The 26,475-nt window shown below is 44.0% G+C and overlaps 1 protein-coding gene and 1 long non-coding RNA gene across 5 annotated transcripts in view; one reads left to right on the top strand and one right to left on the bottom strand.

Moving 5' to 3' along the window:
- Positions 1-3,339: 3,339 nt before the first annotated feature.
- The window catches only part of CGNL1 (cingulin like 1), a 157,480-nt gene continuing 134,344 nt past the window's right edge, over positions 3,340-26,475 (top strand). For 3 of the 4 annotated variants that reach the window (XM_053889032.1, XM_053889033.1, XM_053889030.1), the window contains exon 1: positions 3,345-3,437. The gene's annotated coding sequence lies outside the window, so the exon portion shown is untranslated. Of the gene's footprint in view, positions 3,438-26,475 lie in introns of all 4 variants that reach the window. The other variant, XM_053889031.1, reaches the window with a different exon arrangement.
- Positions 10,415-14,080, bottom strand: LOC109262932 (uncharacterized). The gene is made up of 2 exons (XR_002078020.2): positions 13,907-14,080; positions 10,415-10,700 (listed from the first exon to the last, which is right to left on the bottom strand). It is a non-coding gene; the product is annotated as an uncharacterized LOC109262932 (long non-coding RNA).

The raw sequence follows: 26,475 nt of genomic DNA, 5'->3' as shown, positions 1-26,475 counted from the left end.
ATGCCCTTTTGTGCTCCCTTTATTACTCACACTCACTATATCCTCCAAGTGAGAGCCACAGGAAGCGTTCCACAGAGAGCTTCCCTCCCGTGGCCCCTCCTGTGTTGCACATCACTACTATTATGTTGTTCATACCACAGCATTTCTCTGAATATTTCTGCATCATGTTTTCCTTGTACACAAAATTTGGTGGAGAAAAGAGGTGATGTTTCTTTACTCTTCCTCCTGAAAATTTCTCTTCTGGCAAGTTGCTGCAATTGACAAAAACCACAACAACAACAAAAACAAAAAACCTAAACAAAACCCTAAAAAAACCCACCACCGCCACCAACCAAAAACATCCTTTCTATAGGCTCAATAGCAACAGTCAAGGGAGAGAGAGACTTACATTGAATAAAAATAAAGGAAGGATGCTTTTCAAAATTTCTGAAGCTTTGCCTGGAGAGAAATGTTTGCTTTTGGTTGAGGCTGAAGAAGCTTGAGCACGCACCCTGATAACAGCGCATCAAAAGCAAATTCTCTGATAAACTAATCTCTACCCTGCCTCTCTCCTTGCCCCCAAAGGCTCCCCTTATTTTCCTTATCAGGAAAATATTTGCCTTGAAGTGGGGGGGAGGGGTGCAATTGCTGATTAATGCTTTTTAGACTCTTAACAAATATTTACTAAACACATGCTTTCTATAGTTCCTTGTGTAAGGATCTAGGGAAGAAGTAAGATTAGTGAGGTTGCGCACCACCACCCTTTCATTCGTGAACCACTCACCCATTGGTAGCCATCCAAGACTTCCCTGGGTCCTCCTGACAGCTCTCACTGCCTTAGCTGGTACCCTCCACTGCCCTAAGTGAGGGCACTTCACTCTTCTCTCCCTGCACCTGGTCTGGCCCTTACTCGGCTTCACCCTCCACCTGGACGCTGCTCACCTCTGGCCCTCCCATCCCCACCCCCTGCTGCCTGCAGGGCTATTTCTGTTGAAAAGCGCCATCATTACCCCACAGCCAAGGAACCTTTAACAGCTCTCATAGAAAACCATTCTTATTTCTAGTGCTCCAAGCCACAGGCATGGAAATCTCTATTTGTTGGAGCTTTGTCTTTGCCTTTTCCAGTCCCTCACTGCACGTACCTGGTTCCCAAGTCCTTTGGGTTCTTCTTGGGGAGTGTCTTTCTTCCCAGTCCTGTCCTGCTGCAAACCCTCCTCATTGTTTTGCTGGTTCCTCCCAGGCTGCAGGTTTCTGCCATTCGGGGTCTCCAGGACCATTTAAATGCCTTCCCTCCATAGGGTGCAAGTTCTCTTCTAACCATTTTGCAGTGTCCAAACACTGCTTAACTTGAGCCCCCTTACTTTGGTATTTGATGCCTTTTCAAAGGCATCTGTCTAGCCCCGTTCCCCTTTCTAATATGCATACAACATGATGATTCGATATTTGTATTGTGAGATGATCACCACAATATGTCTAGTTAACATCCAGTTTCAAAGACTTTTGTGTGTGTGGTGAGAACTTTTAAGATTTAGTCTTTTGGCAACTCTCAAATATGCAGTTCAGTATTAACTATAGTCACCATGCTGTACCTTACATCCCCATGACTTATATAATAACTAGATGCTTGCACCTTTTGACTCCTTTCAATCATTTTACTACCCCCCACCCCCCATCTCTGGCAACCATCAATCTGTTCTCTGTGTCCATGAGCTCCTTTTGTTTTTTTTTAGATTCCACACATAAGTGAGATCATATGGTAGTGTCTTTCTCGGACTTATTTCACTTAGCATAATGCCCTCAAGCACTGTGCATGTCATTGCAAATAGCAAGGTTTCCTCCTTTTTTTATGGCTGAAATAAAATTCATATATATATATATATAATTTATTCATATATACATTTGTATATGTTATATATATGTCACATTGTCTTGATCTATTCATCCATTGATGGACACTTAGGTTGCTTCCATATCTTGGCTATTATAAATAATGCTACAATAAACATAGGGATGCATATATCTTTCGAGTTAGTGTTTTTCATTTTCTTCAGATAAATACCCAAAAGTGGAATTGCTGGATCACATGGTAATTCTTTTCATAAATTTTGTAGAACTGCCATATTGTTTTTTTGTAATGGTTGCACCACTTTACATTCCCAACTGCACAAGGGTTCTCTTTTCACTACATCTGCACCAACACTTTGTTTCTTGTCTTTTTGAGAGTAGCCGTTCCCGACAGGTGTGAGGTGATATCTCATCATGGTTTTGATTTGCATTTCTCTGATGTTCTTTGCATAGTGATGTTGAGCATCTTTTCATGTATCTGTTGGCCATCTGTAAGTCTTCTTTGAAAAAATCAGAGCAGATCCTCTGCTCATTTTTAAATCAGCTTTTTTGTTTTTTTTTTTGTTATTGCATTGTAGGAGTTCTTTATATAGTTTGGATATGAATCCCTTATCAGGTACATAGTTGGCAAATACATTTTTTTCCATTCAGTATTACTATTTAATGCCTTTTTATATTGTTACTTGAAATTATTGAGTTTTCGAGTGTCTATTTCATTCAGTATGTCAGCAACTGTTCACTTATTAAGTACCAGTTGTGCGACATTTCCATGTTTTCTCAGGCAACCTTCCCAACCTGGCGGGCTAGGTATATCCCGCTCTTCATTTCACACTTGGTCTCAAGCCCTCACAGCTGGTCAGGGGCATCCTGACGTTTCCCCTGGAATGGGCCAAAACTCAATGCTAGAAATCTAGTTTCCAATCCCAGTCTTACTACCATCAGCTGTGTGACCTGGGTACCTCGCCCCCCTGCCTCGCTGGCAGGGACAGACTTATTATTGTTAGTTTGTAAGCGGCACCTATCTGATCCCCCTCCACCAGTGTCTAGACATACTAGGTGCTCAATTAATATTTGTTGAGTTGATTGTGATGGAAAAAAGGTTACACTGTAAAGTTTCTGCTCAGTTGGGGTCGAAGGGCTGCAGGGAAGGGTAAAGCGAAAACTGGGCTCCAGGCCCCGAGTTAGAGACAGGCCGGGGTGGGGGCTGCGAAACCCGGAATTTGGGAAGCTGGAGGCTCGGAAAGAAAGACACCCGGCAGTGGTGGAGGGGAGGTGGGAGGACATTCCGATCCTGGGCAGGGTGAGGACAAAGCGTCGCAGGAGAGGGGTGTGAGGCGTGAGGTGCGGCGGGACGAGGTGCCGGCGCGGGACGTCTCGTGCGGCCAGCTGGATGAGGGTGCAGAAGGGCGGTGGGCGGCGCGAGGGGCCGAGGCGGGGCGGGCAGCAAGGGGCGAGCCCGCCCGCGGCCGCCCGGGCGGGTCTCGCCCCCGCGCGGCCCCCTGCCCCTCCTCCCCGGAGGGCGGGGCGGGCTCGCCCGGCCTCCTGGCGGCGCCGCGGCTCCTGCACTTGGGCCGGGCTCTGCTGGCTGCGGCGGGAGCAGGACCCGGGCGGCGGTGAGTGAGGCGGGAGCGGGCGCGGGCCCGGGGCAGAGGCGTCTCCCAGGCGGCGGGGCCGGAGGGGCTGGGGCTCCGCCAGGTGCTCGGGGGCGCGTCCGCCCTGCGGGCAGGGGGCCGTGCAGCGCCCGCCGCCAGGCGCGCTGGGGCCGGGGCTGGAAGGTGCGCTCGCGGCTCCAGCCCGCCGCGCGGCCGGCCGCCGTGCGGAACATATGGTGGGGACTCCTGGGGGGAGCGGCGTCGGGGCTGGGGCAGGGCCTCGGGGCCTCCCCGCAGAGGAAGAGGGGTCGTCAGCCTTCGCACCCTGCCTCGACCCCCGGGTTCCTGTGACAGCTGCGAGTGAGCCAGGGTGCCACACGGAGCCCTTCAGCCCCAGTCCCACCCTGTTTGACTTAATTTCTCGGCGTGCTCGTTCAGACCGGCCCTTGCAAAGAAAGGGCTGCGGCCGTGGCTGGCCCTCCCCGTCCCGACAGGTCTTCCCTCAAAACCCCCGCCTCTCTTAGAGCACAGAGCCTCGCTTTCCAAGGGACTTTTCCAAGTTGCATCACTGTTTGGCCCCTAGACAGGTGCTTGGCTATCAGGTTGGAGTTACACAGGATTTTTAAAAACTTTGTATACATATTATACCCACGGAAGCACTGCCCTTCCAGCGCTGTTCACAATACGCTGTTCGAAGCACGTTGGGAATTCTTTTGGGGCATGGGTTCCCAAACTTGGCTGCACGTCTAGAGAGTTTTTTTTTTTTTTTTTTTTTTTTTTTTTTTTTTTTTTTTAATACTGATGCCTGTGTCCCACCTCTAGAGATCCTGATTCAGTGGGTCGGGTCGGAGGGCACCCTGGATGATGGAATTAAAAAGCCAGGTGATTGCAATGTACGGCCACACTTGAGGCTTGCCTCTTGTTGAACTAACTACTAAAGAATGATCGGTACTAACAGAACTCCTCTCAGGAACGCTTGATTCTGCCTTCTGTAGGCCACCTCTCTACCTGGAGAGCCTGTTTTTTGGTGCTTTCCAACCTTGGACTTCAGAGGGTGACTTTTTCTGGAGTATGCTTTGTTTCTGCCTGTTTACAGTAAATATTGCCTGGGCACTTTCTGCCAAGGAGGTGGGAGTGTAGGAATTAAAGCCACAAAGTCCTTGCAGGATCAAGGTTATAATACAGTGTTGTCCTATTCAGCAAAAACAAAGTGATAGTGTGACTTGTCCTATTTGGAAAGGATTTCAGATTAAAAACAGGAAAAATACTTCAGGAATCCATTAACTTTCGGAGCCCCTCTGCTACAGGTGTGATGATTTTGCTTTAGTGTGAGGATTTGTCTTTCAGGAAAGCAAGCTAACAAGATCCTTAAGGTTTTGTGGTTGATTTTGTCAAGTTAATGTGTGTGCATTTGTGAGTTAAGCTTTTTCCTATTGTGTGATTAAGCCCAGCAGATATAACACAGTGTGTATTTCTTGCTGATAGAATATCTGAGTTACGGGGTTGGTGCCTTAACCATAGCAATGCACATCTGGGGTGAGTCCTTAGCCACTTTTGGATGGTCTTAAAAATGATAGGGGAATATGACTAAGGAAAAATTGAACATGGGTGTGTGTGTATATATATATATATATATATATAGAATGTGATTATATATATTTTATTTAAAAAGTGTGTTTACAGTGTCCATGTTATTTTGACAGTCTCCTGTCATCATCCAAGTATGATGTCTGTATTAGATTCCTACCTGGATGTTGCTATCTGGCCACAAACCAGGGGATTTTATTTTTTCTGAGGTCCTGACTGGCCCCCTTGAGTTTTTCTTATCAGTGATGTGACTTTTAAGAGAATGCTCTCTAGAGATGGAGACACATTTGCATTCATTTCTAGCCCCTAATAAAAGTCGAAAAGAACATTGAATTTAAAAAATAGAAAGTTGTATAGTTTTGCAAGTTGGGTTTTCTTTTTCCCACCTTCCACTACCATACCCTGTTCCTATGCCGGTGTTCAATTGCTGGAAATGGGGCCGCTGTGGGAGCGGTCTTAATTGTCTTGGCTTGAGAATGGAGGTTATGTGGAGTGCATGGTCTCACAGGGTGGCCCCTGACCTGAATCCTCAACCTTTGGGGAACAAGACCATATGGAAAATGTTTTCCTACTGTTGATTTTTTTTTTTCTTGTTCTTGGACCAGGCCAACAAAATGAAGGCTAGCTTATTTTGGTATTGTATGGATTGTAACCTTTCTAATCTTGTCACCATTTGGGGGGAAAATGTTTATTTGAGGATGCTAGTTGAACTCTTGGTGTCTGAAAAGTTGCACTTGAATAGCAATACTTACACTGTGAATATAATAGTACATTCTGGCCAAATTAAAAAAAAAAAAAAGAAAGGAAAAGTGCTTGTAACTGTGGATCTAAACAGATTTATTGAAACATTTCTTACTTTGGGATAACAGCTAAGGTCCGATTTTTTTTTTTTTTTTTTTTTTTTTTTAATTTTTGAGAGAGAGAGAGAGAGACAGAGTATGAGCAGGGGACAAAGAGAGAGCTGGAAACACAGAATCTGAAGCAGGCTCCAGGCTCTGAGCTGTCAGCGTGGAGCCCAACGCTGGGCTGGAACTCATGAACCATGAGACTTGAGCCGAGTCAGTCGCTTAACCAACTGAACTACTGAGGCGCCCCTCTAAGCTCCGATATTCTAAAGTGATAGGGAGTGAAAAAAAACAAGAAAGCTAATAATGAGGGGCTTCTTCGTTTAGGGAAAGGGTATAGGCCCTCAGCAGTGTGATCCTTGATTTGTGTTAAGAGTAGACTGCCCTATTGGTTTCTCCTTTTTTTCTGTCTTTAGGGACAGATAACCTGCTTGTAGTGTTGGGGAGTGGGGTGGTTAAAGAAATGTAATGCTTTCTTCACTCCCTTTCTCCCTGAAACCTGTTTATGTAAGAGGTGCCGTCGACCTTTAAAAAAACCAGCTGATTTTGTGGGGCATCTGGGTGGCTCAGTCGGTTAAGTGTCCGACTTCAACTCAGGTCATGATCTCGCGGTTCGTGGGTTCACGCCCCACGTCAGGCTCTGTGCTGACCGCTAGGAGCCTGGAGCCTGCTTCAGATTCGGTGTCTCCCTCTCTCTGACCCTCCCCCGTTCATGCTCTGTCTCTGTCTCAAAAATAAATAAAACGTTAAAAAAAAATTAAAAAAAAAAAACCAGCTGATTTTGAGCTTCTCCTTTCTTTTCCCCTCTGATCCTGGCACTAAAGGGCAGTGCAGTGGCTAAGAGGTTGGCATCAGCAGAGAAAAACCAAAGTTCAAGGGAATTGAAAATTGGGTAATTTTCCCTGAATGACCAAGTGCTTATTGTATTCTGTCACATGACATTCCTGTTATCACGAAACAAGTTATGGCATGACGACTTTGGAAATGGGGGGAAAAAAAGGATGTGATGGGAATGTCACCACGGTTGATGGCCTTTGGCATAGGGGAAGCTTATTGAAGTTTGTAATCAAACACTCCGGTTCCAACCTGCCTTTACCTTCCTCTGTCAGGCAGTGTTGCCTGTCAGCCCCCCAACCAGTATCCCTGGGGGAGACGATGCTTCATCTTAAATTCACACCAAGTTTTGAAATGACACAATGTCATTTCATTTCTTTGTTCACTCATTTAACAAATACTTATACAGCCCCTCTTACTGGCAAAGCTCTGCATTCCTCATGAGTTCTTAGTGAACAGGGTACGGCCCCTGACTTGATGGAGCTTACATCTGGTGGAGGTGAAAACTGGGGGCTGCGGTAAATTGGGAGGTCTTAGGATCACAGGGAGCGCAAGGAACTGGGGGGGGGGGGCGGGGGGGGGGCGGGGGGGTGGTGAGGTAGCCCCTGGCTAGCCTCACCTGGATAAATGCCTTCTGGGTTCTTTGTCACAGCTTTGCTTGGGTTTAAATGAGAATTTATTAGGTTCTATATCAAGTTTTAAATGACTGGCTTCAGATACTTTTGCGACAGGGAGGGAAGGTCATGCTGAGAAAGTAGTGGGGAGTGAGGAAAGAGGAGGCCGGATTCTGCCAGATGCATTTGCTTAAAGGGGGTGCTTAACCAAGCAGTGTGAGGGTAGTACCTGCGGCTGGGAAGCGGGTAGAGAATGTGGCTGGGTGGTAACTGTGAATATAACAGGAGTGGCTGCCTCTCCCGTGGCACTGGGACGGGAGCCCCATGGTGCCAAGTTTAAGAGGCAGCTGTTGGACTTGTAGACCCAGAGGTTTGGTTCCTGTCTGCAGCTCTAGCCAGCAGGCAACATTCATTCTTCATCATTCTGTCACTTCAGCTCATGTTTCCTTGGACAGACTGAAAACTGGACTTCACACTGTGGTCCCTCAGGAAGGTGGTTTCCAAAGAGCTGACCCATTGGGCTAATAACGCCAGGGCTGTAAGAGGAGTGACTGTTTCTGGACCGCCTTCCAAGTGCCAGGTAGTGTGCTCAACACTTGTCTGCCGCAGCTCTGAGTCTGTTCCTGCCTGAGAGGCAGGTGGCAGTGGCCTCACTTTACAGAGAGAAAACAGAGGCTGCTCTGGGCACCTCTTAAGCAGAGCTGATTGAGAAATTGTGTTTTCAGTGCCCTATTTTTCTAACATCCAGTCTTCTCAGGTCTGGATTGATTTGTCATTTTCCTTTACTAGATGACGTGAAATGTTAGACTGAAGAGCCCTGTGGGCTTGTCATCCCAAGGGAAATTTTATGGCATTGTATGGGGTTTTTGTTTCGCTTTTTATTTTTTAATTTTTATTAATTTTTTTTAATGTTTATTTTTGCAGGAGAGAGCGAGACAGAGTGTGAGTACGGGAGGGGCAGAGGGAAAGGGAGACACAGAATCTGAAGTGGGCTCCAGGCTCTTAGCTGTTAGCACAGAGCCCGATGCAGAGCTTGAACTCACAAACTGGGAGATCATGATCTGTGCTGAAGTCAGATGCTTAACCTACTGAGCTACTCAGGAGTCCTTTGTTTTGTTTTTTAATAGAGAGCATAGATTAGGCTGTTCACAAATGCTCTGAAAGGATCCCAAATCCTAGGTGAGAGAGACAGCTCTCCTTTCTTAAAGCTCTGCAAACTACTGAGTTTCTGTAGGTAATTGGTTGTTGGGTAAGAAACTAAAAACAAAATTTAGTGTTGAACATTCTGGAGCAAAATCTGTGCACGTTCAATTCTTATTTATGTGGTACTTTCGGCAAAAACTAAAACTTTGCTGGGTAGTAATTATCTCCAGCTCCTAAAATTACAGGTAGTAAGGGCTTCAAGGCCCTATGCGGCTATAATTAGTAAAGATGCATTTAAAACAGGGTTAGTGAGTGTGGGTTCGTTACTGCATTGGATTCTAGCTCAGCATTTCAACTGAGAAGGATCAGCTCCAGAGAACATTTGCAGGGGACTCAGTGGAGGGTCGTCATGGAGTTAGCGTGTTTGGGATTAGAGTGCACAGGGTGTTCGTCATGAGCGTGGATAATTTCTGCCAGCCTGGCTGGCAGCCTGTTTATAGGGAGGAGCTTGTTCCCTGCCACCCAATCACAGGCATTTCTGCTTGCCTTAGGTAGAGTACACAGTGGTTCAGGTTGTTAATATGTAGTGTTTTTTTGTTTTTGTTTTTTTTTTCCCTAAAGAACTACAAAGCCCCGGTATTAATAATCTTTCACTGTTGCTTATCTTGCCTTAATCTCAGGATTGAGACAAGGTGGCCAAGATTTTCTAGTTTTGGCTTTAATAATTCTCTTGGTTTTTACCTCTGACTTTCCCTGGCTGTCTGTCCTTGTATTTTATGGTGTTTGAAACAGGCCTTCTGTTTTTCCTTGCAAATCTGTGTAGTCCATACAAAGGAGAGGACCTGCCTTGACCAGGATGCCTCTCTGGGACCCTGTGACATCAGTGTTTTTAGTCCTGTTTTTCCAGGTGAGGGACCTGGTGAGGTCTGCAGTCGAGCACCCCGTGGGAGTTTGGGGATTCCAGCTCAGAGGTTCAGACTCTAAACAGCTGACCTCTTTGGACTTCATTTGAAAGGAAAAATAAATGGCCCAGCTCTCAAAGCCGTGAAGAGTTCTAGTATATTCTATGAGTCAATATATATCCTTGATCACTTTTTTTAAAAAAAGATTTTTGCCTCTGAGATTTTTACCCTCCTTATTAAAAACAGTGACTTACTCAGAATTACACAGCAACAGCTGAAAAGTCGATTAGCCTCTCTCCTTGCCCTAATCTAATATCAAAAACCTGGAAAGTTTACTAAGCATGTGATTACAGTGGAAGCTTTAGGAGCTGGAGAGGAACTGATAGAGAAAGAATGGAGTGAGAGATAAGAGAGTAATTTGCAAAGAGACTGCAGGGTGGATTTTACCAAATTGGAGATTTCTTTTACTTGTAATTTTCTGGTTTGGGGGTCTATCTCCTTTGTTCCCGATGTAGGCAGATCAATTTAGCCTTGTCTATATTGCCCTGGGCCACCTGTGAATTTTTTTTTGGGGGGGGGGCGTTAGGTGGGGGTGGTGAGGGTATAGGGTGAGGAGGAGGAAGAGGGCAAATGGGGAGTGGGGAGGGATTAAAGCCACTGGTTCCCTGGTGTCTGGCCTGCTCAGGACATGACTGCCTCTCATTACAGGACTGGGTCCCTGCAGTGAGTCCAGCTTCTTGGGTGAGAGGCAGCTGGGTGGTAGACAGAAGAGAGAGGGCAGGGCAGGCTTCAGATTTCTCCAGAGACCTGCCCTAGATGAGTTCATTCTCATGATTGCAGCAAATCATCGTAGAGTACTTACTGCCAGCCTTGTCTGAGAGGCTCTTAATATAACAACTCTAGGAAACAAGTGCTACCATAAACCCATTTTACAGGTGAGGGAAACAAGGCCATGAGAAACTGGGTAAGTTGTCAAAGTTGTGCACCTACCAGATAGTAGGATCCAGGGTTCAAACTAGTGTGGCCCTTTGCTGTGCTATTAATGACTGAGATGGCCTCTTCAGACCCAGACATCTGGTTTCCGCACTGGCTCTTCATTTCTTTGACCAAAAAAGGCTTGCTTGCAGAGACCTTTATCTCACAGAACACCATTGGAGCTCTTTGCGTACCTGCTCAACTCCCACAAACCTGTGAACAACCCTATAAAGAGGAGGGGGGCTCTCCACTGGCTTTGTATCCTTGGATCTAGTAGCAGGTGGGTGCTCGGTGAAGTTTCACGGAAGGAAGGATGGAAGTCGGTTGGCCTTTCATAACTTGATGTCCCTGTGTTTCTTCTATCTGTAGCAGCTGCAGCGGTTTCTAAACAGAAAAGAAACATGAGTGAGCGTGGGGCAGTGTTTCATAAAAGTAATCAGAATTTCTGAAAACACATTTAAAAAACGTATTTCAAGTTCCCATGGCCAGGATCTTATGTTTATGCTTCAAGCATTTATTATTTGCAGGGCTTGCCTCCTCCTAACCCTAACCCTTGCGGGTTATTTTGTGAGTAAAGAGGTCCTTGAGACTCTCAGACATTGTTGGGACTGCTCTTCTCAGCAGAGGCAGCAGAGACTATTTTCTTTGGGGTCGAGCACCAAATATCAGGAGGGTTCAGGCCTACCATCCGTTTTCCAAGGGCAAGACGCAGGCTCACATTTAGATACACATAGCAAGTAGCTCTGTGCCTTGTATCCTCGTTCTGTCTCCACACCACGGGGTGAGAGTATTGGGGTTTCTCCTACTTGGGTTGGGAGCCACGGCTGCCCTTCGCTAGGAGTGTGGAGTTCTGGCAGCTTCCTTTTGGATTTTGGATTTGTTTCCTTGCCTATAAAATGGGGTCGTTACAAGTGCCTGCCTCGTAGAGTTGTTAGGGTCACATCTCTTTGACACTAGAATTTTTTTTAACGTTTATTTATTTTTGAGAGAGAGCACAGGCAAGCATGAGCGGGGGAGGGGCAGGGAGAGAGAGGGAGACACAGAATCTGATGCAGGCTCCAGGCTCTGAGCTGTCAGCACAGAGCCTGATGTGGGGCTGGAACCCACGAACTGTGAGATCATGACCTGACAGGGTGAAGTTAGACACTTAACCACTTAACCTACTGAGCCACCCTATTTGAGTGTTCTCAAATAGGGCCCTGCAGGGGATGTTTGGCAATCTCTGGGGACTTTCTGGGTTGTCATGACTGGGGGGTGGCGGTGGCTACTGGCGTCTAGTGGACAGAGTCCAGGGATGCTACTAAACACCCCAAAGCACACGGGACAGCCCCCACGACAAAGAATTACCCGGCCCGAAATGTCAGTCATGCCAAGCTAAGAACCTGGCAAGTTGGGACCTCTAACAGCGGTGGCTGTTTTTAAAAACATTCTTATCAAAGGGCTAAAGGGACACAGGACCAGTGACAAAGAGCCCTCCTTTCTTAAGTAGGGAGGAAGGAATGGAAATTAACCTTTTACTGATGTTTCTCTCTGACCCCACAGGTGCCCCTGAAGTAGGAGAAATAGCTACTTTCCTCTCTGCTAAGGGATTCCCAACTTCATTTGTAATTGCTTGCATCTATTTACATATAAATAATACGTAACATTTACATACAAATAACTAATATGCTAAAACCCTTAACCTCTCTGGGTAGTTAAACCCCGGGCCCTGAAGGCAGACAGCAGAGTGGGGCCCTGGCGTAGAAGCCGGGCTCCTGCTACCTGTGTGTGGCCTAAGGTCAGCTACAGACCTGGGGAGGCTTGCTTTTCTTTTCCGTAAAAGAGGGCAGGTGACCCTCTTATCTTATGTTGCTCCAGGACTAACGAAAATAACTGTGCACATGTAGAAACAGCCCCACGTGCGTGAAGGTGTGGTATAGCTCCTCAGGCAGACCTTTCGGTCGCGTTTTTCAGAGAACTCTGCTCCTAAGTGGCCACTCAGTATGTGGCACCACAAAGGATTAGGGCTCAGTAGCCAAAGAATCCTGTGCTGCTGGCCAGGTGGTAAACTAGGCCCAGAAAACATTCCTGCGGCATAGCGTGTGATTCGTGGTTGTGAGTGTGTGTGTGGGTTTGAACTACTTGGTCGCCCCACCTGTGGCTTCACCCTTTGGCTTTCCCTTCTTTGTTCTGTGGCCCTAGGTAAGCTCCTTGACCTGCTTGCGCCTGGTTTCCTCGCCTGTGAAATGAGGCTGCCGGTACCACCACCATCCACCTGAGGGTAGGCGTAGGGGAAGTGACTTGGCCTTGAGTGTGCCGTGTGCATGGGAAGCTTAGCCCAGTAGATGCGTTCTTAATAAAATAATACTATGTATCATTTTGGCCTGCCGCATCTGTCATTTTTCTCAGGTGAGGAAGGGATTGCCCCTGGGTTAGGAGCTGAAGAAGGTTTTCTCTGGAGTTCCTGGTATCTTGTAACTTTTCATTGTAGTGAAATACACACAACATTAGCTCGGCCATTTTTACCAGTGTAACTTGAAGCAATTTAAATTTTAAGTGGCATCAAGTACCTTTCTAGCGTTGAGCAACCATGTCCACTAACTCCAGAACTTTTTCATCCGCCCAGAGGGAAGCTGTGTCCCATAGAGCAGTCACTTCACATGGTCCCTGCGACCATGGTCCCTCCCTCCTTCCCTCCCAGGCCCTGCGACCCTGGTTTCCTCTCTGTCTCTGTGGAGTTGCCTGTCCTGGACATTTTGTTTAAATGGAATGCTACCGTTTGTGGCCTTCGTGACTGACTTCTTGGACTCAACATTGTGCTTTCCAGGCGTATCCATGTGTCGCAGCAGTGGCCACCGCTTCATGCCTCTTGACCTGGTCTTTTTGGAGAGCAGCCCCAGCCTCAGTTTCACTGGCCTGTTCTCTTTACAAGTCATGTCCTGTTGGCAAGCTTTGAGATGTTTGTCTTCATTTATTTTGGCCCATTTTGGCCAGCCTTATTTTGTCCACTTTTCCAGTGATTCTAATGGCCCTTGAAATGAATATTGGAATGAAGGGCCCAGCCGGGTCCTCGGTGCTGCTGGGGAGTAAGGTCTTAACGGGTATTTTGTTTGTGTTGAACAATTAGCAGCAGGAGTGTGCACCGGGGCCTTGAGTTGAGCTTCATTTTCCCGGGACAGGGTGGCAGGTTTTAAAAACAAGTGTCTGGAAAACACCTACCAGGCCCTTTTTATTCCTCTGTTTAAAAGCTTTCCACAATGAGAAGTGGCCCTCAATTAAGTTGGTTAATAAAAACCTCCCTCTGTTTTAAAGCATTCTTGGGAAGTGTTTACATTGAACAGCACTGTGGGTTTCTAAATGAGAAGCTGTGGAGTGAGTGATCCTTAACCTGTGACTTTAATAATATCCTTTGCTTTAGATTTCCAGGTGGAGGCCTGGGCCAGATTTGTAGCTTGTCATTGATCCAGACAATCTTGACTCTATCCTGTCCCTCCCTCCCCCTTCAGCCAGACCGGTAGAAGATTGGACAGACCTGAAGCAGCTCGGAGATGTAAACCAGCTCACCAGAGAGGACTGGGCTGAAAGGAGGTGGTGTATTCCCTTGTTCTGACCTTAGTAATAGGGTGGGGGGCTTCAGCAAGAAGAGATTAAAGCGTTGAGGAGAGCAGCTCAGAGCTTCTGAGGTCCTGGGTCCTTCGGGAGAGGCCTGAGCTTTCCACCGGGATTTGGAGCTTGCTTGGGCTAAGGAGGCCACAGGTGCTCCGTATAAATAGATGTTGAATGAATAAGTGAAAATTGATAGAACTGAGGAGTTCATTAAAAAATAAGTCGAGTTTTTTCTCTTTTAAAAAATAACTTCTCATTTCTGTCTTTTAATTAAATAGTACATTTGTAGAAGAAAGTAGATTGCACCATCAGTAAATGTACAAATAGGATCACTTAGATGCATAAATGTTGGATTTCATCCCTCCTGTGATTTAATCCAGGACAATAAATGAATGAAATGAATAGAAGCTTTGTTAACAGAGACCCCTCGACCCCAATAGGATTAGGAACCTTGGGGTTTTGCTAGACTAAAAAGGTACTTGTAGGAATGAGTTGCCTTTGTACTTTCTGATCTCAGCTCCCTGTGGAGTAGGATGATGCCACGTGTATAGAGCTGCTTTGTGTGTGTTTGGTTAATGAAGTAAGATCTCTTTAAGCACAAATCATTGTTTTTGGTGTTAACAGTGGTTATGTGAGTTTTGGCTGCATAATAGTGCTGGGTGACCACCCTGGATCTCAAGGTGTCACAACCACAAACATGTGTTTCCCACTTGCTCCTCTTGATTAGGTGTGGTTAGGTCGACCTAGGCTGGCCTTGACTGGGTCAGGCTTTCATTTGGCTTCAGGTCTGTCCCACATGTGCTTACTCTGGGGCCAGGGCTGAAGGGGGAGCAGTTACCTAGTACAGGTTCATCGCATGGCAGCTCACTCCAGCAGACGATGTCGAGTGGAAATGTGTGATGGCTCTTAAGACTTTGGCTCCTAACTGCCAAATGTTCTACCAACATTCCATTAGCCGACACATGGCCAAACCCAACATCAGTCTGGTGGGGAGGCACGCTTGGTCTGTTCTAGGGGGAGGTACTGCAAAGTCACATGGCAAGGATGGTGGACATATCACCCCATTACAGGGGAGTGAGGCACTGGAGGATCTGGAAGAACAGCCTTTTGGGAACTTGTGGAACCTAGGCCAGCTGGGTGAAGAATCATAGACAGTTTGTTCAGGTACCAGCCGATTCCTTGGTAATTATCATAAATTAGCCTGACATGCACTGACTCTTGGCTAGCCAAACATAACTTCATGTTCATTCACAGTGATGGTGGTCCTGGGCATTCTGCTTATCTGTGGGAGGGGCAGAAGTGATGAGCTGGGTTTCTGTTTGGTCAGTAGTTGTGACCTGACAGGTGCCCACTGTGATGGCAGGAGAGTGACAGGTAGAGCAAAGAGGACAAAGGACCAAAGTATCCAGGGAGACTGAGGGTTTGACTTACCCTTTGCAAGGTCCCTCCTCAGCATTGGTCTTTGGGAGTGAGCCTAAATCCCACCTTTAATAGTCACTGACACTCTTTGTCATCAGGGCCTTCATGCATGCTGCCCCATTTTTTTTTTTTTTTTTTTTTTGTTTATTTGGAGAGAGCAAGAGAGCACATGTGTACAAATGTGGGTGGGGCAGAGAGGTTTAGGGGAGAGAATCTTTTTTTTTTTTTTTTTTTTTTACAGGCTCCAGGCTCTGAGCTGTCAGCAGAGAGCCCGATGCGGGGCTCGAACTCATGAACCGTGAGATCATGACCTGAGCCGAAGTCAGACACTTAACTGACTGAGCCACCTAGGTGCCCCGGGGCGAGAGAATCTTAACCAGGCTGCACACTCAGGGCGGAGCCCGATGTGAGGCTCGATCTCACAGCTACGAGGTCACAACCTGAGCTGATATCAAGAATCAGAAGCTTAACTGACTAAGCTACCCAGGCGCCCCATGGTCCCTATTCTTATAAGGACCCTGGGCCTTAGTTTCCAGAGTCCTCCTTTTGTAGGTGAAGAAACAGGCCTCAGGAAGGTTGGGTGACTTCTCTTCAAGTGGATCCAAACTAGGTCATCCAGTTCCAAGTCTAGGGTTTGTCCTTCCACACACCTATGACTGTCTTGGCCCAGAAAGAGAATGGTGACTGGCTTTAAGGCATTACAGCATATCCTGTATACCGTATGTGACAGTGGCTACTTTCCTGAAGGAGTCCGGTGAGCCTTGTGCCAAAGCGCAGTGCCTTGGGAGGCACAGAATGAAATGTTGGTTAAGAGTAGTCAGCCCTAGTGTTACTTGTTTGCAGTGTGTCTTTTTTCGTGAAGAGCTGTCAGGCTCTCCAAGGGAAAAAAGACTCTGGCCATTAAGTGAAAATGCACTGAGAACATGTGGGGACTAAAACCCTGTGAAGCCAAGGGTGTGAGGAGACAAAGCACTCATATGTGCCATGGGTGGGATTATAAATCCAGTGGACTTCTTTTTGGAGAGCACTTTGGCAATGGGGATTCTTTCACCAGCTGGTAAATAAAACCCAATTAAAAGTGGTTGAAATAATAAAGATATGTATTATCTCATGTAAACCAGAAGTTCAAAGCTAGGACATTTTGGGCATGAATTAATAGAAGACCCAGATGCATTTTCTCTCTTCTCTGTGCCAGCTTCAGTATTTGGCATTTGTCCTCAAGCTTGTCTCCCCATGGCCCTCATGTGGCTGCTGCTGCTGCTCCAGCCTGTATCCTCATATACAGTGATGTCCAGAGGCAGGAAAAGAGCAAAGCGGAGAATGCCTCTGCCAGAAGCCCCCTGCAGAACTTCCATAGCCCCTTTGGCCAGACTGGGTCAGATGCCCACACCTGAACCAATGACTTGCATGGGAGAGGTGGCTCCCATGTTTTGCTTAGACCAGTCTCTGGGTTAGAGGCCCAGCCTTCCCTGAAGCACATGGGTACTGGGAGGAGAGGGGACAAAACTGGAGCTTTGCTGGCCAGGAGGAAAGGGGCAGTTGTAGGTGACCTCTAGTGTTGGCCACAGCATTCTCTTTCAAAATTAAGAATGTGTATATTCTAACTCAGTCCTTCCACGGTTAAGAATGTATCTTATACCTGCATAAGTGTTCTGGCAAGCATACAAAGATATTCATTGCAGCATTATAATAACAAAACACTGGAAATAACCTAAATATCTTCCAGTCATTGGGCAGATCTGTAAATACTGATAAGGAAAAATTCACAAAATATACCATGAAGTTTTTTTTTTTTTTTTTTCCCCAAGCAAGGTACAAATTAGTATGTATCCTCAGATCCCATGTTTGTTTTTAAAAAGTCTTAATTCTTGGTTGGCAAAGATAAATTTCTGTAAACAGTCCCAAGAAACATGGTTATTTATTGGTTATGGGATTGGTATGGCTGGGAAGGAATGTTTCTTTGCCATTTCAACAGTCTTTCTTGACTGTTTGAATTTTATAAAAAATCGCTGTATGTATTACCTTTAAAATAGAAAAGAAAATGATAGGTATTTTCTTAGTGTGTACAGGAGCTTAAAGAGAGGAAACCAGGGTTCTAACGTGGGTGTTATGAGGAATGGGAGGGCCACTTGACTGTGTGTAATTGGCCTGAAGGGAAGTTGAGAAGGAAAAAAGTCCAGGAGTGAAACAGTCATTTTTTAAAAATCTTCCTTGGTATACTGCACATTGTCTTACACATAGTAGATTCAAATACACATTTGAAGAATGAATGAATATTTAGATCAAGACCCAGAGCAACTTTATGAGGTGCCAGAACCCAACTTAGCTCAAGTCAGCAAGAAAGTCGATTCTGCTGGAAATTTATTTTGCAAATAAAATATGGCTGCTGTTTCCTCTATTTCCTTGAGCTTCCAGAATCTAATTCATTGCTAAAAATCAGAGTATGCAACTTTCTGTTCATCATCCATCTTAAACTGAAACCTGCTGTGCCAAGTTCTGAATAATAAAGCTGAATAAGATTTTTACAACTAAGGTAAGGGCAAAGAGGGGAACCACCAGCATGTGTTAGCTGTGTTGATAGTTGTGGCTTCAGTGGAGAGATACCTAGATGGCCTAGATTGAGCAATTATTTTTTTAAAGCAAATTAAGGCCCTTTGGTACCCCACACTAACAAATCAAAAAATTAATTATGTCATTCTGATAATAGGAAGAAACTAGATAACAGTAGTGAAATAGAGTTTTTTATTTGGCCAGTATTGGTAGAAAAGTGTGAATATGCTTATCAGTGAAATGAAACAATGATATGTAATAGTATTTTCGAGTAGGATTCTCTTCCATGTGGAAAAGCAAAGGCATATGATCATTAAAAAGTCTTTATATTAGGGTGGGGGGAGGGGCAGTAAGGTGACACCATTACTTTGTGCTGATATTCTTCATAATTCCTTTGCTAGAGGGCGCTTTCTGAATTTGATTCTTGTAAATCAAAGAAAGAATGTTGTAACTGACATTTCCATTAAGTTGCTTTTAACTTTTATACCCTTGGGTTTTAGCATTTAGCTCTCTGTAATGGCCACCGGATGCCCACTTTATTCAGACAATAAAGATACCCATTGAGCTGTGGTAAGATCATTTCCTTTGGAACAAAATGAAAAGCTTTCTGCACTCACAATTGGAGGAAAATGTAAAATTTTAGTAGGCCTCTTCTGCTGAGATTGAAAAGAGTCCATGTTTGAACACCATGAACTTTGTGGTTCAAATGTGCTGTGGAAATTTCCAGGCTGCCTTTGAAATAAAAGAAGCAAATATACCTTTTCAGAGTGTTTTTGTAATGGGTCCTTAGAAATACTTGGAAGAAGAGTAGTATTTCACATCTTTGTTGGGATCGTTTTGGGATCAAAAGATCCTAAGATCGCTGGTACATTATGTTCTAGAGTGGACCTGATTTAAATTACTTATGAGAGAGAGAGAGGAAGGAAGGGAGGAAGGAGAATGAGGAGGTAGAGGGGAGGGATGGAGGGTATAGGAGGAAAGAAGGGAGGAACGAGGGAAGGAGGAAAAGTTTGTGTGCATGTATATATACCTGTAAACCTAAATGTTTATGCTCACCTCACATAATTTTTGTATACATCTTCCTCCGGTTTTCAGACAGTCTAATATCTGTGAATTCTGTGATTAAATTTGATTATTTTATTATTTTTGAGTAATCTCTACACCCAATGTGGCGCTTGAACTTGTGACCCTGAGATCGAGAATCACATGCGGTAACCTACTGAGCCAGGCAGGCCACCCCTAAATTTGATAATTTTATTTTTGAAATTTATTTTTATTTTTTTATTTACTTATTTTGTAATTTTTTTTAAGTTTTATTTATTTATTTTGTGAGAGAGAGAATGAGCACAAGGATGAGCATTGGGAGGGACAGAGAGAGAATCCCAAGCAGACTCTGCCCTATGAGCACAGGGCCTGATGCAGGGCTTGAAGTTGGGAACTGTGAGATCATGACCTGGCCTGAGCTGAAATGAAGACTTGGATGCTCAGCCGACTGAGCCACCCAGGTGCCCCTAAATTTGATAATTTCAGGTGAAATCTGCATCTACATCAGGAAATATAAAAAATAATGATAGTGATAGCGCTTGGCCCTGTTTTAAGCACATAATGCCTATGAATTCATTTAGTCCTTAGAGTAACCCTATTATTATCCCATTTTTACAGTTGAGGAAACAGGCAGAGAGAGATGGAGTAACTCATGCAAGGTGGTGCAGTTAGTAAATAGTGGGGCTATGTTCAAAACTGGATCATCTATCTTGACTTCGTTGAAAGCAAATTAAAAATTAATTGAAGCAAAAATCATGAGATTTGAGTCATTCCTAAATCTACCAGTTCATCTTGTAAATCAGAGGCTTTTCTATTAGTGTTTACAGTGTTTCATTTAACTGAAATAATTTAATCTGAGCCCCTTGTTTCACAATCCACGTTTTAAGTTACTTTCCACAGTAAGCATATACTTTATAAATTATTTCAGTTGTAAATCTGACATACATTGAAGGACAGTAAATTTAGCTAATCAACATGAGAAACTTTAGAGAGCTACTTGTCTCCTCTTTTCTTAGGGAAGAAAGATGAGCTCTTTCAGTTCCCAAAGGAGTCCTCAATTTAAAATGAATGATTCCCCTGGAATAAAATATTCTTTCTCCTCCTGCAGAAAGTAGCTACTGCTTTCAGAAGCTGAAGTCATTTTTCTCTTCAATGGTCTGTATTTAGTCCTGATGTGTGTCTCCTGCCAGCTTTCTTTCTTTCTTTGAAACTTCAGCAGCAGCATGACTAGTGATTCACCCTTCTTGAAATAAATGCTGAGGTTGGTGTTCTACACAGATGACTTCTGAATGCCCAGGTCACAGCCTGCGCTCTGACCCTGAGTTAGCGATAGGTAAGGAGCCCCTCCTGGGGGAGATGTGATCGCAAAGTGATGAAGAACTTAAAGCCAAGAGCAGTGCCTGGCACCTGGGAAGACCTCAGGAGACATCTGCCCCTGCTATGGTTGTTGTGTGTTGGGCCCTTGCCTTGTGCATTGCCTAGTTGAATTCTCTTTGCATTCCCATCAAGGAGGTGATGGTCTGTCCCCATTTACAGTAGACACTGCAGCTTAGAGAGGTGAAGAGTTTGTCCCAGGCCATATGGGTAGTAAGTGGTTACAACTATGGTGCAAACTGGGTTTTTTGTTTTGTTTTGTTTTTTTTTTTTTAAGTAGAAAACTGTAGCAATCATTAAGTGTATAGTTTTTTTGTTTGTTTGTTTGTTACTTGATAGAGACAGCAAGAGAACACAAGTGGGGGCGGGGCAGAGAGAGAGAGAAAATGAGAGACAGAGAGACTCTTAAGCAGGCTCCATACCCAGTGCAGAGCTTCACTTGGGGCTTAATCTCAGGACCCTGGGATCAAGGCCTGAGCTGAAATCAAAAGTTGGACGCTCAACTGACTGAGCCACCCAGGAGCCCCATAAGTGTATAGTTTTTCTAGGTGTGCAAGATGGTTTAGTGTTGATCTGACTGCATTCCTGGGATGAGAGATGCAAAAAAACCTTCCATGCTATTCCGCCATCTTGGTCCCTCTCCCATAAGTGTATAGTTTTTAATAGAAGTTTGCTCTTCCCTCCCACTTACCATTCCTCAACAAAGATAACCACCGTCCTCTTTCTATCACTATAGGTAAAATTTGACTGTTCTTGAACTTCATAGAAATGGAATCATATTCATGTAGTGTGTACTCAGTTGTGTCTGGCTTTTTTCATTCAACATTATGTTGACATTCATCCATGGATTTGCAGGTGGCAGTAATTTCTTTTTATGGTTTAATATATGGCTATATTTCTCCCTGTATGACTGTACCTCAGTAATTGATTTATCTACCCTACTGTTGATGGACTTTTGAGTTGTTTGCATTTCTTGGCTATAATTAAAAGTCTTAATCAGTATATGTATGCATGTTCGTTTGCTCTTTCTTTCTTTCTTTCTCTCTCTCTTTCTTTCTTTCTTTCTTTCTTTCTTTCTTTCTTTCTTTCTTTCTTTCTTTCTTTTTCTCTTTTTTAAGTTATCTCTACACCCAATGTGGTGCTTGAACTCACAACTCGGTGAACAAGAGTCACACGCTCTACTGACTTAGGCAGGTGCCCCTCTGCTTGTAGATTCTTTGGGTATAAAGGAGCAGAATTGCTGGATCTTCCTATGTCTGGAACTGCGGTTGATACTGTGAAACAGTTTTCCAGAGTGGTTTTACCAGTTGATGTTTGTACCTAGCACAGTGGCTGCAGTATCCATGCTTGGTATTGTGTGTCATCTTCCCTTTAGTTGTTCTTGTGAGTGTGTAGTGGAACCGTGTTGTATCAAATTTGGTTTTTAATCAATAGATGCATATTGTAAAACATTTGGAAAATCACAGCAAAGTATGAGATGAAAAATAAAAACTTGAGTTCTGCCATCAAGATATATAGGTGTTAATATTTGGGTGTATTTTTTTTCTCACTGGGTATATGTATGTATATGCACGCTAAATACAAAACTGGAGTTGTTTTGTGCAAGCAAGATACTGTTAACGGGGATGCTTTGGGTGCCTATATAATGAAATAAGAAAGCACAAATGGAATGCCCAAGAATAGAGGGCTAATGATAGTATAAATGTACCTCATATTTCCATTTTCCTGTTTTATTTGGAGGAAGAAGGAAAAAGGAAAGGAAGCCAGCATTTGTTATGTATTTGCCGCGCCCCGGACTCTGTGCTGATGGAAGTGATGATGTATCCAGAGTGGACTTGAGTGCTGTGAGAAAGTGTAACCCACATGGCAGCCGTCTGATATACAGCATGTTTGAAAAATAAGTCTTACTTCACACCTTGTAACTGAGCGTGCTGGAAAACTAGGCTCATGTCCCAGTGTAAATGGACTCTAATTACACTGGCAGGTTGTTTGCCCAGTCGCGAAAGTGCACATACTCCTATTGTTTTAACCCACGTGAATATTAACACATAGGGAGCACCACTTTGCATGGAGATTACTTCATTATTTGGTGCATAGGCTTCATATTTTAACAACTGTTCTGTTTCCTTCAAATGCATTAAAGCCAATGCCGTTGTTTTTCAACATTAAATCTAATCTCAAAATCCTAATTAAAATCTATATTTGAATAATTTGCATTATTGGCTGAAGTTTTCATTGGTTAGTTTTTTTTTGCCAAATGGAACCTTGTTATTTGAAGCCATGCGTAATCTCCTGAATACCCAGGACTAATTTTTGTTACCAATAAAAATGCTTTGGTGGGGGTGGGGGGAGGATAGAAAAAAAGATAGACCGGAAATCTATAGTCTTATAATCCTGAATGTACTTTATATTTTCATGACAATCAGTGGAGACCTCTTGGTTTTCTTTCAAGAGCAGAGGGTATGGGATCTTTCCATTGAGGATGGCTGGCCTAGGGTAAAGTTCTCTCATGTGGGCCTAAGTTAATTTTGGGTGTGTTGGGGAATAACTTTGAAGAACGATAAATATTTTGTATATACTTGTCAGATCACTAAGTTGTACACCTGAAACTAATGTAACATTGTGTCAACTGTACTCAAGTTAAAAAAAAAAAATTTTAAGAATAGTGAATATCTACTCTCATGGTCTTTACAAACAAAAGCCAGAATTCATTAAACTTTATTCAGACAGTACAACCTAAATAAAAATAATAGCTTAATTTTGAACATGTTGGACAATTAGGTATTTCACATTATTTCATTTTCCTGATTTCTGAAGCTTATTTATTTAAAGGGTAAGACTGAATATTTAGCTTTGTAATTGAAATTTCAACAGGGACACATTTCCCAGAATTACTAAAACCTAGATACTAATTAAAATTACTATTTGCATTCTTTTTTTTTTTTTTTAATGTTTTTTTATTTTCTGGGGGGTGGAGGGGAGAGACAGAACACACGCAGGGGGGGGGCAGAGAGAGAGGGAGACACAGAATCTAAAGCAGGCTCCAAGCTGTCAGCATAGAGCCTGAAGCAGGGCTCGAACTCATGAACTGCGAATCATGACCTGAGCCAAAGTCGGACGTTTAACCGACTGTGCCATCCATGTGTCCCTATTGTTCTTATTAGTCTCATTTATCATGTGGAGATAAGTTTTTTAGACTTTATTTATTTAATTGTTTACTGAAGTATAATTACCATACAATGTTATTATTAATTTCAAGTGTATAATACAATGTAGTGATTCAACAGTTTTGTGCACTACTTGGTGTTCACCATGATAGATGTGGTCCCCATCTGTCACCATATGTTATTACTGTATTATTGACTATATTCCCTACGCTGTACTTTTCATCTCCATGACGTATTTTATAAGTGGAAGTTTGTACTTCTTTATCACCTTTATCTATTTCATCTACCCCCTTCCACCTCTTCTCTGACAACCACCAGTTTGTTGTATTTAAGAATCTGGTTTTTTTGTGTGTTTTTTAGATTCCACATAGGAGTGAAATCATGTGGTGTTTGTCTTTGACTTATTTCACTTAGCATAATACTCACTAGATCTATCCATGTTGTTGCTAATAGCAAGATCTCATTCTTGTGTTTTTTTTTTTTTTTTAATGTTTGTTTATTTAGAGTGCGTGAGCAGGACAGGGGCAGAGAAAGAGGGAGAATGAGAGAATGCCAAGCAGGGTCCGCACTGTCAGCGCAGAGCCTGATGCAGGGCTCAGTCTCACTTACTGTGAGATCAAGAGTCAGGCGCTTAATCGACTGAGCCACCCAGGTGCCCCAAGATCTCATCCTTTTTTATGGCTGAGTAATATTCCATTGTATGTATACCACTTCTTTATCCTTCCATCTGTCTGGACACGGGCTACTTTCATGTGGAGCTCTCTTTAGAGGCTCTAGATGCATAAGTCTCCTTGTTCCTATGTTAGATGCTTGTGGAAATTACTGTGCTTCTAGTTCATATGACTGCTTTTTGTGGTTCTTCTGTCGTCTTCTCTAGCTGACACCTTGTTTGCTTCCAGAGCGGCTCACGCTTCTGTGTCATTGCTTCTATTTGGCTTTGTACTAGGGATTGTGATTTCCAACTGTGTAGGATTGTGTGTAAGAAGAAAAGAAGGAAGCTGACAATGAACTGTGTTATATATTGGGTGCTGGGTCCAAGACCACATGTTGCCTAAAAAGGAAACAGTCATTTCCCAGCACCACTGTTTTTGCATGCTCAAAGGCCGTTTCTGTTTTTATTTACTTATCTTTATTTCTTGACAGTAATAATGACTTGTTTGTAATCAAAATGGAAGCACTACAGAAATGTGTGATTTAAATTCAAAGGGCCCCAGGGTGCCTGGGTGGCTCGGTTGGTCGAGTGTCCGACTTCAGCTCAGGTCATAATCTTGAGGTCTGTGAGTTCCCTGCGTCAGGCTTTGTGCTGACAGCTCAGGGCCTGGAGCCTGCTTCACATTCTGTGTCTCCCTCACTCTTTGCCCCTCCCACTCACTCTGTCTCTGTCTCTCTCTCTGTGTCTCTCTCTCTCAAACATAAATAAACATCAAAAATAAATTCAAAGGGACTCATTTTATCACCTCTAGGCATAAAAGCTCTTTAAGAATTTGGTAAGCTCTTTTTAGATTTTCGTGTAACTTTATAAATATGTTATTCTACAGAAATGAGGCTACTCTCTCTATATAACATATATACAGTTATATATATAACTATATACATTATCCTGATACTTTTTAAAAACAATGTATCATGATACTTTCCATGGCTGTATATAAAAAAAAATTTTAATAGCTTTCTGGTATTCTGCAATGTGGATATATAAAAATTTAGCCAGCTTCCTATTAATGGAAATTTGAGTTATTTGTATACAAGTATTTACACAGTTAGGATTGTGTTTGTGTAATTCTTGTGTTTAGGGTTAATTACTAGAAGTAGAATTGCTGGATCAGATGGTGTATACATTTAAAATTTGGTGCTGTCTGCCATAAGTGTATACCAATTTACTCTTGTTTAGGTAACAATGGTACAAAACAATGTACCAATTTACTCTTTTATCAAAGACTGTTTCTGTGTATTTCCTGGTGTTTTCAGAGTGCCAATTGTGAATCAGAAGTGTCAGATGAGGTATTTTTGCATTTCAGTTTTTAGTCCAAAGAGAGGCCTTTATTTATTGGATGAAAGAGGCAAGAAGTAGGAGAAATGCCTCTGTCAAGAAGAGAGGCAGGTAGAGCCTGGAAAAGGAGGAGGGAAGCATGGAAGAAAGAGAAGATGCCAGGGGAGATGCTCGTCTTCCACCAGAAGCAGATCCCTCCTGTGCCCTCTGGTTTCTGTGTGTGGCACTTTCTAGCCTGGCCTAAGGGTCTTCCTAGATCACCAACGTCCTTCTCACCATTTCAGGTTTATCCATTTATCCTGAAGTAGATAACCTTTGGGGAATGGAGGCCTCCCTGTTTCCATGAGGACATCAAGCACAGATCTTAATTGTGAATCGAAGCTAGCCCTTTTAAAATGTGGTTTTTTTTTTTTTTTTATTATTTTTGAGACAGAGAGAGACAGCATGAGCAGGGGAGGGGCAGAGAGAGAGGGAGACACAGAATCTGAAGCAGGCTCCAAGCTGTCAGCACAGAGCCGATGTGGGGCTCAAACCCACAGACTGTGAGATCATGACCTGAGCTGAAGTCAGACGCTCAACCGACTGAGCCACCCAGGCACCCCGAAGCTAGCCCTTTTAGAGCTCAGATATTGTGAGGCTCACGAAATTGCTGGGAAAGTGGGAACCAGACTATGGAAATGGTCCAGGGAAGCTGGGTACGTAGGGCCACAGGCATGCTCTGAGTAGGACATGCCACCAGGGCCATGCTGCACTGGGGACACAGGCCCACCTTGTGGCAGCAGAGATGAGAATTTGGCCTTTTCACCTCTACCACTTAGTTGTGGTCTCTGCCTCACTTCAGTTCTCCTGTGTACATGGGGAATTCCCCAACAGAGGAAAAGATTGTGTTCAGATGCTGACTGAAATATGGATCATTTCCAGCCTCTATCCTTGGGTAATCCCTCTTGCCTCCTTCTGCAGGGTCTTTGAGATCTCAGAGAAGGGGGATACAGGTGTAGATATGAAGACACATCCATACACACATACTTAG

This window comes from Panthera pardus, unplaced genomic scaffold (genome assembly GCF_024362965.1).
Source record: "Panthera pardus isolate Hobbes unplaced genomic scaffold, ASM2436296v1 HiC_scaffold_24, whole genome shotgun sequence".
Classification (NCBI taxonomy): Eukaryota; Metazoa; Chordata; class Mammalia; order Carnivora; family Felidae; genus Panthera; species Panthera pardus.
Note: the sequence above shows the minus strand (reverse complement) of the source record. Positions and strands in the feature narration are given on the sequence as shown.